Source organism: Aptenodytes forsteri, unplaced genomic scaffold (assembly GCF_000699145.1).
Source record: "Aptenodytes forsteri isolate BGI_AS27 unplaced genomic scaffold, ASM69914v1 Scaffold255, whole genome shotgun sequence".
NCBI lineage: Eukaryota > Metazoa > Chordata > Aves > Sphenisciformes > Spheniscidae > Aptenodytes > Aptenodytes forsteri.
The window spans coordinates 10,527,145-10,532,564 of NW_008794888.1; positions in this window are offsets into that span (position 1 = coordinate 10,527,145).

Here is a 5,420-nt window from a genome sequence, read left to right on the forward strand (position 1 = left end):
TGCTAAAAACTTCACCCAGATAATTCTCTGTCTGTGTGTGTGTGTGTGTGTGTGCGCGCGCGCGTGTGTGTGTGCATGTGTGTGTGCGTGCGCGTGGATGAGGAGTGTATAAGGGTGCATATGGGTGCTATATGAGATGTTTACAGAAGAGTGTGTAGGGACGTGGTGGCAATATAAGGTGCATATAGGGAGTGTAGACTGTGTATGGGGTGCATGTGTGGGGAGGCATGGAAGGGTGTGTTGATGGGCTTGCGTAGGATGTGCATGAAATATGTATGGGATGTATATATGTTTTCTGGGGTGAGTGTATGGCTTGCATATAGGGGAAGTGCATAGAGGATGTATGTGAAGGTCTGTATGGGACTTGGATAGGATGCCTAAGGGGTGTGTTTACAGGGGTGTGCATATGCATATGTATGGAGAGTGTAGGGGTCTGTATGGAGCTGCAGCCCTGCCACCCACTACCCCGATCCCAGCAACGGGGCACTCTCTCAGGCACACAGGGGACTCGGGGCTGCCCTCTGCCTCCCCCACCCCACCCCAGAGCTTGGCTAGGGCTGGTGCACTGGCACATCTGCCTAGGGACATCCAAATCTGGGGCAGGGGATTTAGTTTAATAAACCGTTTACAGTTAATTGTGTTAAGTGCTAAAGTAGTGTAGAAGGAAGAGCAAATGAGAGATGGGGACAAATGGAATCCTCTTCAATACTAAGACCTTAGAACTGCTGTTTTATAATGTGGAACTAGAGACTGAAGGGGAGGGGTAGGGAAATCCAGGTACATTGCAAACTTAAAGCCTTTTTACTCTAGTACTTTTAAAAGTTTTTATTTACACGTTTAAAAAACCCCAAACAACTGACTTTTTATCTGAAATGGATTTATAGCCATATTGTAAACACACATGGGGGTAGACACACCAAAAGCCCGGGTTGTATGGATAAAGCCTTTCCTGTCTGTCATTTTGCATTCTTCTGTGCTGCAATCAAATTACTGCTAGGTGTCTTAAAACATAGTTCTGAACTCCTAGAGAAAAGGGAAAAGCACAAGCTGCAGAGAACTTGCCTCCTCACCAGGCTCTAAAATACCTCTAGGGGTGATGGAGCAAACCACAGTCCAGGCTCTACTAATTCTTTCTCTCCCCTCACTGTTTCCACTCAACAGCAGTCAACTCAGAAAAACATGGCCAAGATAAGCAAGTCACAGCAAAGCTGTACTTTGCTGCAGCAATGTCAGGAGTTTTATATTTGCAGAGACCTCAATGTTTTTCATTTTGATTCTGAGGTGAATTTTTCAGCCATTGATAGAGGATGTGTCCTGCAACCTGAGTAGGCTGTACAAGGAGGCAGTGCAAGATGCTGCCTTTTCCTGGTAGATTGTTTGTCTTACTGAGCACAAGCCTCTGCAAAGGATGAGAGCAGTTACCAATATGAGTCCATGAAAAGTTGTAGCCTTCCCTTTTGACTCTTTCTCTTCCAGGTGCAGTACGAAGTGAGTGAACTAGGAGGAATTGCTGCTGCCTCTTCAAGAAGAAGTTGTCTGCTGGTAATGATACTTTTTGTACTCCTAATTCCCTTAGATTTGACTATCTGTTAGAAGCACAAGATGCTTTTCCTGTTTTAAAGGCTCTGGGACTTTGAAAAAAGATACTTTTTTTTTTTTTTTAACCTGAATCACCGAGATGGGAGTCCTAAAGAAAAGTGACTTTATTTTCAGAGGTTCTGAATACCTCAGTTCTCATTGACTGTGAAACCTCCCTCTTCAGATTTTCTTTTCTGTGAAGTCACAACGGAGTTTCAGGGAAATTTTAAGAATATCTGTAAAGTAAAGTAAACCTATGAGTTGGTACAAATAAATTTTAAAGACAGCTATTAGCCAGTTTGCTTCACAGGTAATCTGGTGCCAGATAACACCATTCATAGCATTAGCATTCAACTGTACATACACACTATGCTAATTACATGCAGCCAGGCTGTTATTCCTAGGCTTTTTCCTCCTCAGTGCATGGTGGTGGCATATTCTGCACTGCACAGATGTGCTTCCCTTTAGTCCAAAACAAATGAACATACATCCCTGATCCCTGCTGAAGTGCATGACTCTCTGTCTATAGTTGATTTCAAACGGCAGTGCACGCGCACAGAATCCAACAGCTACATACCCATTGGCACATGAGCTGTTAAAAGATAGATGCTTGTTATATGAACATTTTCCTTCTGCAGATTAATGTTTATTTGGCATTAGACTACAGAAAGAACATGAAACCCTAAGATAGCTACATAGAGCCTGGCACGAGCTTGCTTTGACCTTCTCCATGCCACAGCTGACCAAAGCCTGTACTGGCAACACCTTTTGGGAAAGAGTTTTCTTCTCAACATTTTTAAGTGTTCTTTCCAAGAAGATGCTGCTCTGCATCATGCTTATGCTTTTCTTTGCTGATTTCTAGCCTAGACTTCATGAAACTCCTTTCTTGTAAATGTTCTCATGTCTTACCAGTTGAGAATTGCTGCTCTAGACAATCTTGTAATAGCATCACCATCTCTGCTTTCAATTTAAAATGATTGCTCAGGCCTTAAACACTCACAAAGAACAAGGCCCAGTGTTGCCAGTGAACCCACATCTGCCTTCAGCTGAGAGGGAGGAGTAGGAGACACTTGAATCGGGATGAAAGCCACTGAGCTCCATAAGGAGAGCAGACGGTGCCCCTGCTGGGTTTCAAGGGATTGACTCATTCTCAGCAGAGTTCACATATTTCTCTTTTTTCCTGTTTCTTTGATTGCACAAGTCAGATCAAGAAGGGGGGGGGGGGGGGGGGTAAGGGATTGACTCATTCTCAGCAGAGTTCACATATTTCTCTTTTTTCCTGTTTCTTTGATTGCACAAGTCAGATCAAGAAGGGGGGGGGGGGGCGGAGTAAGGGATCTCCCATCCTAGTAGAAACCAGTATGACATAACACTTCATGTCCAGTCATAGTTTCTCCCCAGAGTCCTTGCTAGGACCATTTATCTTCTAGTTGGGCCTTTGTCCTAAGAGCCCTCTAGGATGCTGGAAGTCAATAGTGCCACTTCTTTAGATGCTGATCCTAAATAGATCAAGCTCAAGATAATGAATGTTCAGATATGACATTTAATGAATGCTGCTGGCTAGAATAATCCTGTGCATTCTTAACTGGCTGCTTGAGGGGTTTTTTTAATTGTAAACATCCTTCATGCAGCTGCTCCAGGGACATGTTTAGGAAACAGCGGCTGGCTGTGTTTAAAAGATTTCAACTCATCTTGACCTACATTTAGATTTTTGTAGCTTACAAGCCACGGTCTGTAACCAGCAAAACCCTCAGAGAGCTTATATAGCTTCTGTAGGGCAAGGCACAGGAAACAAATGAAGGATGAAGTTACCCAGCTGAAGTGTTTGGAAAAGTGAGTTACTGAAGCTGAACTATAGGGTTCAGATGATTATCAGGTGATTAGGAGTACAAGGAGCAGAGCTGCATAAAGGGAGTAAAGATAACCTCTCCTTTTGCCTTGTGCTTTCTTCCTGATTCATTCTCTCACTTGCAATCTTTCTGTAAAATCTTTTAGGCTCCTTTCAGGATAAAGTTCAGAAGGTGCCTAAACACAATTGCACTTTTATATGTGCTTCCTTCTCACTTAAACTGCTCCAGAAATTGCTTAAGTATAGGGCTTGTTCTTGATGTGACCCCTTATTAAGGAGGGAAACTGATAGAATCAGATGCTTAGGAAGTAACTTTGATGGGAAGGAACACCTTGATCCATTTTCCAGAGCCAATTCTTTCTTTTCTCTTTCTGGCATGCGAGTGCCTGTTTTTGCAGAATGTAAGCACTCATTTTAAAAAGCAATGCAGCTTCTAGCCTTTTGAGATTAGAAGATAATCTTCTAAAAGTGAGCCGCTATAATATCTTCCCAAATCTGCAGGCAGACTAAATTATCCCCCATCCTGCTTGTGTCTTTTCTGACCGTGAGCATAGAAAGCATTGATAAGCCTGTGAGTTTCATGCTGCAAATAGAGATTGAGTACCTAAGGAGGGAGGAAGCCAAGAGGTCAGACACAATGTAGTACTAACATTGACATATAACATTTAGGCCAGCGTTAGTTCATTCAGCTCAGGAGCAAGAAAATGAATTAAATGTGTCAGCAAAAGACCACATAGGCAGTTTATGCATATCTGGTAACATGTACAGGTATCTGAATCTTTACACTTTTAGGTTTGTTGGAAAAAGGCAACAAGGATGTAAGCATTTGGCTGTTGGGGAAATTACAGATTTGGAAACTCAGCAACTGTTTTATCCTCTTGTATTTAGAGGTTGGAATATTGTATAAGCTAGCAGCATAAACAAGGAAAAGCTAGCAATTTCACTGATTTTAATAGCAGCTAAAATGTACAACTTGTGTTTCAAACTAACAAACTGTTTAGACTAGCAGACCAAATGTTTGGTTGGACTGCAAAAATTCTGCACCATCATTTTTCTAAAGCCACTGGTGGTGGCAGAGAACTTCCACTTTCATACATTAAAGCATTAAAAACATTAACTACTTCTGACTGTTGCTGAATGAAATCCATCAGCAGAGTACTATTGGTTTTCATGCGAGTCAAGTGATGGATAAAGGGAGTGGTTACTCTGTGTTATGCAAAAAGGCATTGAGAAACAGGTACTGACTGAGGCGAGATTGACCCTATGAAAGACAATCAACAGAAAGACGATATTGCCACTCTGCATCATGCAGTTAGCTTTATCCTTTTCTTCGTGAAATGGAAACAGATAGTACCTGCACATATGGGGAAGACACAGCTTTTTGACCTGAAACTCTCACTTCAGCAGAACTAAGTTCAAATTGACAGGAGGGTTCTGAGATGAATCAGAGGCTGGAAAAATTCAGCAAATATGCTTATTAATCATTTCTACCAGAGCATACTTATGTTCTGCTCAAGTAATAGCTGAGAACTAGAGAGCTTCCATTACATATGCAGTTAGTGCCCATTCCCATTCCGTACAGAGACCAGCCAAGCTAGCTACAGAGTATAATTTACTTTTATTACAACCTTCAGTCTCTAATCTCAATTTCTAGCCTAAAGAAAGACATACTGGTAATGACTACATGGCTACAGCATGATTACAGAGACGCACAATATTCTTGCTTTTTCCCCCCCTTTCTTTTTTTTTTTTTTTTTAAATACAAAGCTTAAGAGTGCCATGCAACTAGTCTAACCCTTGGGAATGAAAGGTAAGAAAGAACAGCGTGATAAAAACAACTGCTGGTAAGTCTCATATAACAGAAATTTGTTACCCTGAAGAAGTAAACGTGATAAATTGAGAAGGTATGTTTGAAGGTTGCCTAATTCGTGGCAATAAATTTGTTATTTGACAAAGTTCAGATTAGGTAACTTCAACAGTTATAGAAGAGTAA